The following is a 12,347-nucleotide window of genomic DNA, read 5'->3' on the forward strand; positions in this document are numbered from 1 at the left end:
CATCACCGATTCATCATCACCTATCCATCACCTAATTATCATCACCTTCCTATCATCACCTATCTCTCATTATTTTATTTCATCACACACCAACTATTTCATCTACCCATGTTTTATCCCAACGTATTTGTAGATATAAAATAAATATATATTTAAATCATTTAAAACATGTATAAAATCATTCATCCATCATAGACAACAAGTATTCAGATAATATGCACACATAGCACGCAATTTATATAAAATACTTCATATCTATGTGTAAGATGAAAGGGACCATGCACTCACTTGAAAAGGTGGTGATTCCGAACTCAGACAGCGCTTCGCTTCTTAAAAAAAAAAATTTCCTTCGACGAAACCTAGTATTATTACCACTAGAGTTTAGTCAATTATTCGCCGAGACTAATTAATAGTCTAGCTATTATTACTATTATATAAGCGTTAAAAAAATACTTATATAACCCATAATAATAGCCCAAGTACTTATTATAAGTTCCTAATAACGCTACTATAATTAAATAAACGATATATTAAAAATAGCGTAGGCGTAGCTCACTTACAACGGGTTTTATAGAAAATCGGGCTTTGCTTGGAGCAGCGTTCCCGAGCCGAAAAGCTCTTCTTCTCGTAGCCGTCGAGCACTCCGGGGCTTCCGCCTCGTGCTAGGGAGGTTCCCTAGGCTTTTCGGGGGGTTTGGGGCTAGAGAGAGGTTCTAGAGAGAGAGTAAAGAGAAGAAAGAATGGGAAAGGTGTGAAGAAAATGAGGGTGGGAGAGGTTCTATTTATAGGGTGAAAAATGGCTGAACTTGGTGCCACATGTCACCATCTAGTGGCAAGACTTGGGGAGAAAGCAATGGCCAAGATTGTGCCACATCACCCATTTCCGCACAGCACACTTCCGACTTCTAAAATCCGTAACTTTCACATACGACCTCCGTTTTTGACATTCTTTATATCCACGTGTAGGTAAAAATAATATCTACAACTTTTATTTTGACTCCGTCGGCTAATTCTCGACCGATCTTAAATTTAGCAGTACTAGGAGATTATACTGTTAAATGTCCGCGTAAAATTCATAACTTCTACATACGGACTCTGTTTTCGTCTGTCTTTTTACTGTTGAGTTCCTATTAATGAGATCTTCAATTCTCATTTAAGTCGCGTAGGCCAAAAACCGCTCGATCTAAAATTCGAGTTTCGGGTCGTGCACTGCTATGCCAAATCTTAGAAAATTCGTAACTTCCTCATACGAAGTCAGATTTGGGCGTTCTTTTTTTGTATGTTCTCAGTTTAACGTATACTACAACTTTTGTTTAGATTTCTAAGGCTAAAAAGTCCTTTATCAAAAATTCACTATTTACGTCACCCGGTGCCGTGCTGGTTTTGCCGTAAAACTTCGACGGACCATAACTTCTTCGTTATAACTCGGATTTCGGCGTTCTTCATATGTACGGAACCCTTGAGAAATATGCTACAACTTGGTTAAGATTATTTATTCTAAATAATCTTTTGTCGAAAAGTCGTTTTCGACCCCTATTATCTCTAAATTAACTAGCTCGGATCTGCAGGCGTTACAATTATCTCCCCCTTAGGATGATTACGTCCCGGAATCATCAACGAAACAGGGCTCACATGATGACTCCATAAGTTATCTCTTCATCCTAAGTAATAATCGTAACTTTGATGTTTCTTCGAACGAGTATCTAACTCTAAGACTTTCTGACTGCAGGCGGTGCCCGATCTTGGACCCGCTCTCTATCTCAAGTTAGACTTCCAATCATGATCTTCATGTCACGATCTTGATCTTTATTGGAGACTCCTTCTTTAACAAACTTGAGATAAGTTTCTTCCTTCGATTATCATAATAGACCGATGGGTCATGTTCTAATGACCTCTCATCGTATGATGCATTGCTTGGACTCAGGTCTTTTAGAGTCAAATTCTAGAACAGACTATACCTTCCTTCATGTTCTGATGACATCTTAAAAGGTAGCATTTCTAGCTACAAGCAACTGTCGTGATACCTGTACTGATCGCTTTGATTATCTTTCATTTCAATCTTCCGGCTTAAGTCAGATGCTACATCGAACTTGGTTCTCTGAACCTCGTAACATACTCATCATAGTCGGACTCGATTTGATATGAACACTAGGGTCGGAATAACAATCATCTTCTTAGTCATTACCGAAACAATGGTAATGACATACCTGAACAAAACGAAATCAACTACTAGCTTCTCGGTAACCTTGTGACTTTCCCTGATCCAAGTGTGAGTCCTGTGCTTCCGGTAGTATATGCATCTACTACCATTCACACCTACTCATACTCGTCCCAAGTATTGTCTCGCAGTCCCCAAGTCCTAAAATCACAAAACAATTTAACGCATACGAGTGTGTCCAAATAATCATAAAATTTTTTCCCTAGACTCTACTAGGACTTCTTCCATGCACATCTTCAATCATCAATTGTGCTTCAACTCGGTTGGTATTGGAAATTCAAGACCATGGGATAACTTTATGGATTATACCAAGAATTCTTTCTTTCTGCCAATCGAAAGTGTACTTCTCCCATACTAGATGTATTATTTATTAGACGCATTCTAAAGGCAAGATACCTCTCTTACGATATCTTCTGATAGGTATCATTCACTATCGTAAGCCTTATTATTTCCTCTATTTTATCAGTCTATCATGGTTCACATCACTTCCTGAACTTCTGCCATTGTGATAGGTTCGGGTGCAGGCGCAACGACCGATGCATGACCCGTCACATTCTTCGGCTCAGGTTGTCATCTTCCTCGGATATTTCCTAGTCTGTCTTCACCATGACGTTTTGTACACCAAAGTAGACATTCGGTGTACCGAGGCGAGAAGTTAAGATAGGAAATTTTTATTTACGATAGACGTATAAATCTCCCTATTACTCCGAAAAGTTACATGCCAGTTCTAATATAGTAATTAAACGTTTAGAAATCTGAACACATAAAATTTCCAGATCCGGTCGGAAACAGACCATAGATCCGATCATATAATGCATATCATAAATCATTTAGCACATAAAAGCATGTTAGGTATTTTTCCCTAAATAAGCTAGTGCTTGTGTCTATTCAGGTGTACTACCTAAAATATATTAGACACACTCCTCACAATCATCGCTTAGCATTCTAAGTTTAAGTCTAGAAATAAATTCATATTCCTAGTTCGCTTAAACTAATGCTCTGATACCAACTGTGACATCCCGATTTTCACGGCCAGAAAAGACCGATTTTTGTTTATGCTTAATAAAAATCAGAGTACTTATTTTAATAAAAATGTTGCGGAATTTGTTCCCAGAAAAACATGATAAATACGTTATCAAAGCATTTCCGAAGAAATGTATTTTTATTCATTTAAAACATTTGGGATGTCATCGTCAATACAGAAACATAAGTATAAACAGAACTTATATTCATTTACACTAGTGATCTACATCTCTTTTAAATCTCTCAGTGCAAAGTAGCTTCGTATCGACACCTGTGATACAAATAAGCTGGAGTGGGTCAGGTTGGGAGACCTGGTGAGTACATAGGGTTTTCAACCCACAATAATATAATTATTATATTTAAACATCAAACAATCAACCCGATTACCCATCCCCGTTATCTTCTTTAATATTCCTTAAAGAATTATCTTAAGGGTCATCTCCTATATCATATTTACCTCTCATCTTTCTACCTCACATTTCCTTATATGCTCGTTCCTAAGGCATGAATACGTAGTTACAACGTCGCCTGAACTCGTAATTCTTAGTAAGGGTTAGAGTATCATCGCATGAATATACAGTCACCACATCGCCTGGACTCGTAATTCATCACCTACAGGTTATAAGTCTGCTGGTGTTTCCACGGGTTGTCTAGAATATTCCGTGGTCGCCATCTATACTCTAGTAGATGACTACATCTCCAAATTGTCGGACAAGGTTATAGTATCTTTCATCCTACATCACCGATTCATCATCACCTATCCATCACCTAATTATCATCACCTTCCTATCATCACCTATCTCTCATCATTTTATTTCATCACACACCAACTATTTCATCTACCCATGTTTTATCCCAACGTATTTGTAGATATAAAATAAATATATATTTAAATCATTTAAAACATGTATAAAATCATTCATCCATCATAGACAGCAAGTATTCAGATAATATGCACACATAGCACGCAATTTATATAAAATACTTCATATCTATGTGTAAGATGAAAGGGACCATGCACTCACTTGAAAAGGTGGTGATTCCGAACTCAAACAGCGTTTCGCTTCTTAAAAAAAAAAAAATTCCTTCGACGAAACCTAGTATTATTACCACTAGAGTTTAGTCAATTATTCGCCGAGACTAATTAATAGTCTAGCTATTATTACTATTATATAAGCGTTAAAAAAATACTTATATAACCCATAATAATAGCCCAAGTACTTATTATAAGTTCCTAATAACGCTACTATAATTAAATAAACGATATATTAAAAATAGCGTAGGCGTAGCTCACTTACAACGGGTTTTATAGAAAACCGGGCTTTGCTTGGAGCAGCGTTCCCGAGCCGAAAAGCTCTTCTTCTCGAAGCCGTCGAGCACTCCGGGGCTTCCGCCTCGTGCTAGGGAGGTTCCCTAGGCTTTCGGGGGGTTTGGGGCTAGAAAGAGGTTCTAGAGAGAGAGTAAAGAGAAGAAAGAATGGGAAAGGTGTGAAGAAAATGAGGGTGGGAGAGGTTCTATTTATAGGGTGAAAAATGGCTGAACTTGGTGCCACATGTCACCATCTAGTGGCAAGACTTGGGGAGAAAGCAATGGCCAAGATTGTGCCACATCACCCATTTCCGCACAGCACACTTCCGACTTCTAAAATCCGTAACTTTCACATACGACCTCCGTTTTTGACATTCTTTATATCCACGCGTAGGTAAAAATAAGATCTACAACTTTCATTTTGACTCCGTCGGCTAATTCTCGACCGATCTTAAATTTAGCAGTACGAGGAGATTATACTGTTAAATGTCCGCGTAAAATTCATAACTTCTACATACGGACTCTGTTTTCGTCTGTCTTTTTACCGTTGAGTTCCTATTAATGAGATCTTCAATTCTCATTTAATTCGCGTAGGCCAAAAACCGCTCGATCTAAAATTCGAGTTTCGGGTCGTGCACTGCTATGCCAAATCTTAGAAAATTCGTAACTTCCTCATACGAAGTCAGATTTGGGCGTTCTTTTTTTGTATGTTCTCAGTTTAACGTATACTACAACTTTTGTTTAGATTTCTAAGGCTAAAAAGTCCTTTATCAAAAATTCACTATTTACGTCTCCCGGTGCCGTGCTGGTTTTGCCGTAAAACTTCGACGGGCCATAACTTCTTCGTTATAACTCGGATTTCGGCGTTCTTCATATGTACGGAACCCTTGAGATATATTCTACAACTTGGTTAAGATTATTTATTCTAAATAATCTTTTGTCGAAAAGTCGTTTTCGACCCCTATTATCTCTAAATTGACTAGCCCGGATCTGCGGGCGTTACATAGTAGGATACCAGAGACCGAGAGATGAGGTTCGCTTCAGGTAACGAAAAATATTTTTCACTGCCACCATGTGAGGTTCTCTTGGATTAGCTTGAAACCTGGCACAATAACAAACAGAAAACATAATGTCCGGTCTACTAGCTGTTAGATACATAAGGGACCCTATCATTTGTCGATAAAGTGTTATATCAACAACAGGTTTTTCCAGAGAAGGTGTTAACTTGGTGCCAAATGCCATAGGAACCTTTACTTTCGAGTCTCCTGTCATGCCAAATTTTGTTAGCAGGGTCTTTGTGTACGCCTCCTGGTTGATAAAGATACCTTTTGGTCCCTGTCTAATATTCAAACCAAGGAAAAAATTAATCGGACCCATTGCGCTCATTTCAAATTTAGTCTCCATCAACTTCCTGAATTCAGCTGTTAAGCTAGGATTCGTGGAGCCGAAGATGATGTCATCGACATAAATTTGAACTATCATTAGATGTTCGCCTTCTTTCTTTCGGAAGAAGGTTGGGTCGACCGAACCTTGCTTAAATTTCGACATTTTCAGAAAGCGAGTTAAAGTTTCATACCAGGCTCTCGGTGCTTGCTTCAAACCATATACCGCTTTATTCAACACATAGCAATGATCAGGGAATTTCTCATTCACAAACCCGGGAGGTTGCTCAACATACACTGTTTCTTCTAGTTCCCCATTCAAGAAAGCACATTTGACATCCATTTGGAAAACTTCGAAGTTTTTATGAGCAGCATATGCCAGGAAGATTCTCACTGATTCCAACCTAGCTACTGGAGCGAAGGTTTCCTCATAATCTATTCCTTCCTCTTGGCAATAACCTTTCACCACCAACCGAGCCTTGTTGCGAATGACATTCCCTTCTTTATCTAATTTATTTCTGAAGACCCATTTTAAGCCCACCACTGAAGCATCCTTTGGGGTAGGAATCAGCCTCCAAACACGGTTGCGTTCAAACTCATGGAGCTCATCTTGCATTGCTTGAACCCAGTCAGAATGATCAAGTGCAGCATTAACTGTTTTCGGCTCGACCTTGGATATGAATGAATTAAACATACAGAATTCAACTTTAGAGAATAATGCAGTTTGTTTCGCTTTCAACTGTGAGCGAGTGAGTACTTTTTCAGATGATTCTCCAATAATTTGAGCTTTGGGATGGTCCTTGGTCCATTTGACTAACGGAGGATAATTTGGGTCATATGCTGGATCCAATTCAGCATTCACTTCCTCTTCAAGTTCTGATTGATCACCCTCGCCTTCGTCAGTTGCATTCTCTTTCTCCCCCTCGACTGGCGAAGTGTAACCTGTGGCATCATCAGAATTTACATCCTCTGTGGGAGTAGGATTCTCCCCCTTGATTGGACAACTATGGAGTGGATTTTGAGCAATATGTTCACCCTCGCTTGGACCTTTAGGAGTTGGGGATAGAATAGGGCTCTCCCCCTCGAAAGACATTTCGGTTGTCTTTGGTACTAAAGAACTCTCCCCCTTGAATATTGAGCCGTTGATGGGAGAGTCAGTTGAGGATTGAACACCTATAGTTTTAGGAGGTTCACTTTCCATTTCTTTGGCAGCTTCATCTATGATCTTCTTGAGATTATCAATTTTGTTATCTGCTGCTTTTGCCTCTGAGTGTGCCGCTTTCTCTGGTTCATCAAATAACCGAATGTACTCTTCAAACAGGTTGGATATTGGAACCGAGACCTGTCCAGATTCAGGAAATATTTCACTTAAGTCATTTGCACTCCTTTGCACTTTCTTCATATAATTATCGTCAAAGGTGACGTAATATGTTTCTTCAATTCGTTTGGAGCGTTTGTTCAACACTCTGTAAGCTTTAGAAGAGAGTGAATATCCTAGAGAAATTCCTTCATCTGCTTTGACGTCAAACTTGTTTCGGTTCTCCTTTGAATTAAAGATGAAGCACCTTGAACCGAACACGTGGAAAAATTTGACGTTCGGCTTCCGATTGTTTATTATCTCGTATGGAGTGATCGAGAATCTCTTGTTGAGCAAAGATCGGTTCTGAGTGTAGCACGCGGCTGCAACTGCATCAGCCCAGAAGTATAACGGAAGAGAAGCGAAACTGAGCATGGTTCTGGCTGCTTCACACAAAGAACGGTTTCGTCTTTCAACAATCCCATTCTGTTGTGGTGTATAAGGAGCTGAAAAATTGTGAGTTATCCCCTTGTCAGCCAGAAAGTCCTCAAAATCGTTATTCTTGAATTCCAGACCGTTGTCACTTCTGATATTCCTCACCGTCTTTCTCAGCTGCACTTCCACTTGTTTGATAAATGTCTTCAACTTGGGAGTTGCATCTGATTTCTGTTTAAGAAAGAAAACCTAGGTGAAGCGTGAAAATCATCTACAATCACAAGTATGTACTTACTACCACCGATGCTCTCGATAGCCGAAGGTCCACATAAGTCAATGTGCAATAGTTCAAGAGCTTCAACAATCTTTGTATTAATTCGTGTAGGGTGGCTCTTTCTGCTTTGTTTGCCCATCTCACACGCTGCACACAGATGTTCCTTGTCAAACTTGAGAAGAGGGAGGCCTCGAACGTGATCACCAAGCACCAACTTATTAATGTCTTTGAAGTTCAGGTGCGATAGTCGTCGATGCCACAACCAGCTTTCATCAGTTTTCGCCTTTGACAGCAGACATTGGATGGTTTTCCTCGTATTGGGTTGAGATTTAAAGGATACATTTCTCCTTTGCGTTCAGACTCGAGCAAAACCTTTTTCGTTTGCTTTTCTATTATCTCACACCCCTCATCATCAAATGATACTTTCAAACCTGTTCCCACAACTAATTGTGACACGCTGATGAGGTTATTCTGCAATCCTTCCACATACGCCACTTTTCGAATCGAGAAATCTCCATTGGTAATCATACCATATCCCTTGATTTTTCCATAGGAGTTATTTCCATACTTTACACACCCACCATCTTTTAGGGACCGAAACTCCCTCAGCTCTTCCTTCCTCCCTGTCATGTGACGCGAGCAGCCACTGTCTATATACCATTCATCATCAAAGTTTCTTGGGTCCTGGTGAGTCTTAGGAACCCAAAGTTTCTTGGGTCCTGGTGAGTCTTTCACAGAAAAAGGAATTACAGTATAAATATCAACCAAATATGTTCTTTTTACGAGAGTGGTTTGATCTTTTCTTTTAATGGTGTACACCTTGATTTTAGTTTTATCTTGTTTCGGTTTTGGTGTATAAGTTTGTGTGTTGTTAGATGGTTTAGGAATATTCCTTTTAATCCTAGGGTTAGCTGACTTTTTCTTATTATTGAACTCAGAATCAAGCTTTCCCTTGCCTTTGATATCCTTCATTGAAGTTAATTTTCTTTGGGAGTTGGAAGGACCGAAACTAGACTTAGGACCGAGACTCGACTTTCGGTTCTGAGTGCTGTTGTTGGGACCGAAAGTAGGCTTTTGGTTGTTAGCCTTGGCGGTTGGACCGAAACTTGTCTTTCGGTTTTGTGAGTCCATGTGGGGATCGAAACTTGTCTTTCGGTTCTTTGTGCCAGTTTAGGAACCGAAAGTGGACTTTCGGTTCTGAGATTTGGAATAGTAGGAATTTGGGCTGAAGTTTTCTTTTCCTTTCAGTTTTTCCTTTCCTCTATCCGTTGATTCTTTCTCAGGAGGTACGTAGTTGGGATTTTGGGATTCCCAGTGACGTTTTCGCTCATTCAGATTTTTTGCGTATCTTTGATTTCTTAAGCGTTTGTGTTCGGCTAACTCCTTCTGTGATTTGTGGATATTGAAGCTGGCCTTTGGCTTCTCCTTTTGACTTTCGGTTGTATTTGCTGGAACAGTTGCTTCTGTCATCGGTTCTTCAGGGATTTCTTTAGTTCCACTTGTGCTTGGTTTGTCAAAACTTGAGGGTTTGTTGATGGGTTCAGCAACATATCTTCCTTTAACCCTCCATGAAGTTTGCTCAGATAAGCCTACGGTTTCGTCTGCGTTGTCGATAGGGGCAGACCAGAAGTAATCGTCGCATCCTTCAGCATTTCTTTGTCGACCAAGATCTTTAATTCTGCCGTTTGTTTAGCAGTGGCCCCTGTAACTGTATATACCTGATTCGGCGCAGTTTGAACCTTTTGATAGACCATAGCTTTTTCCTTGAGTTTCTGTGGCTTTTCTTTCGACAAGCGACGAATTCAACCGAATTTTCAGAAATAAGGGGTTTCTCATTCTCGGTTTCACTCTTCATGAACTAAGAGCAATCAACTTCGTCTTCGACTGAGATTTCGCTCATCTCACCTTCCTCATCAAATTCAGACGTATTTTCTAAGTTCATTTTATTTTTCTAAAATCAATTTAGACGAGTCAAATGATTTAATAGTTTCAGACTTTATTTTTAACCTATCATTTTCATCTAAAAGATCTTTGAGCATACATTTATGTTCCTTAGAGTCAATGAAGGTTTCTATTTTGTCCAGTCCGATTTTGTAATGAATTGACGTTTCTTCTGAGGACACTACTGATTCACATTCTGCTATGACCTCATCCTCCTTAAATTCAAGGAAGGGTAATATCATCTTATGAATCTTCTTTCCTATCTCACAACTTAAATGCAATTGAGCAATAGTAAAGTATAAACGCTTAGCAATTAAACAAAAAACATTCCTTTGTTTTAAAAACTTTAAATTGTCTCTTTGTAAATAAATACTTTCATCCCTAGCCCTAATTAACTCCGCCTCCTTCAGCTCAATCCACATCCTTCTCTCCTCACTTTTTGAAGACACCCTGCTGAGTTGGTCAGTTAGGTTAGAATTCGCTAAGCGAGTTTGCATGAGACTACCACTTAAGTTAGAAAATTTAAATTTTAATTCATTTAATTCTTCTTCGTAATATGTTATTGGAACTTTAAGTGATTCAAGGATGGATTGTACCTTTTTGATTAACCGATCGCAGTCGTTGATCTTCTCACTCACAGGCTTGGCTGCAAAACACTTGTCCTCAGTCAGGTTCGGTTCCTCATTTGCACTTTCGGTTGATGAGCCAGCTGTGACAATTAAACACTTTCCAGCCGAACCTACTTCCTTTGCCACATAAGCCTTTCCATGAGTGGGCTTTCTCACCTCTTCATCTTCAGAATCGGTTGACCAAACTTCGATGCCATCGAACTCATCTTCACCTGCATTCTCCTGCACAATCAGGGCATTCATAGAGCTGTTAGTTGCCTTCTTTTTCTTGATCTCTTCCAACTTGCGCATATAGTACGTCTCATCATCTTCACCATCTCTTTTCTCAGCCATTTTCCTTAGCATGCAATCTTTGGCAAAGTGGTTCTTGCCGTGACAGTAGTTGCAGTCGACCCAGAGTCTCCTGTAAGTTTGCTCTCCTTCTTGTCTTCATCCTTTTGAGAAGAGACTTTCGCTTCGTCCTTCACCTTCTCAGAACTGTAACTTCCCTGCCAGTTTCGGTTCTTGTTGACAGGAAATTTTCTTCTTGCAAACTTCTTTGGGTTGGTGACCATCATAGCATACTCCTCGCTTGTAAGGTCACACTCAGACATATCAGACTCTTCTTCTTCTTCTGCATGCTTTTTGCTTTTGAGACAAGGGGCAGCGATCCCACACCCGAAACTACTTTCGCTTCTTTGGTTACTACACTTTCATGGGACTTAAGTATTCCCACAAGTTTCGCCAGTGAGTAAGATTTAAACTGTTCATGCGCTTTCACGGTTGAAACCACAGCCATCCATTCTGGTCTCAGACCGTTCATGAAGGTCACCTTCTGCTCGATCAACTTTCTTTCTATTCCATGCTTGATCATCTTACTTAGGAGATGATTGAACCGATCGAAGGTTTGTATGAGTTTTTCTTCTGGTTTCTGTTCGAAAACTCCAAATTCTGACAGCAGCAAGGTTTGAATGGAGTGTTCCAGATCTTTATCCGTTGAATAAAGTTCTTTCAACCTATCCCAGATTTCTTTGGCCGTCGTGCATGTTCCAACCAATCGAAAAGTGTCAGATTGCAAGGCGAATCTGATCATTCTCATGGCCTTCACGTTACACAGCAACTTGTCTTTCTCATCCTGTGGCATCTTCTCTACATTCGCCACCAGCTTGTTATATTCCTTTTGGGACTTAACTGTCGTGTTCGTTCCTGAATGAACAAACGGCCCAAGTGTGATAGCTTCCCAGATGAGATAACCATTATCTTCAGATCCAACCACATAGTCTTCAAAGTGATGCGCCCATACTTCATAGTCTTGAGTGTAGAGAATGGGTATCCTGGTTGTTGATCCAATGCTGTTTGAGATGTTGATGGGATTTGTTTGCGAATCTTCGTGAGACATGGTGAGCTGCTAGAATCAAACCTGTAAACTTGATATTAGGGTTTTATCTGAAACAGAGTTGCCGTCGATACGAAGAAGACGACTTCTATTTATACGATAAAAGCGGAAACCCTAAAGAATTCTGAATACAGAAGGAATGTGTATTGATCACACAGTCTCCTGTTCTGATACCAATTGTTAGAACAACGTTGTATTAGGATCGTTAGATTCTATGCAAGCAAACAGTTAAGAATGTAATCAAGAACACAAGAATGGCTTTAAATATGTCGTATGATTAATACTTCAACACCTCAGAAGAGCTCGATTAAGAACTTCGACTGTAGAGGTGTTTAGGGTTACAAAACAATGAACGTAATAATCAACATCATCTAATGCATACATGCATGCATATTTATAGTATAACCCTAACAGATAAACACGGATGGACAGGCCCAACCCGGATACAAAACAAAAAGCCCAAGAC

Source organism: Lactuca virosa, chromosome 6, assembly GCF_052849685.1.
Source record: "Lactuca virosa cultivar CGN04683 chromosome 6, Lactuca_virosa_CGN04683_v6, whole genome shotgun sequence".
NCBI classification, from domain to species: Eukaryota; Viridiplantae; Streptophyta; class Magnoliopsida; order Asterales; family Asteraceae; genus Lactuca; species Lactuca virosa.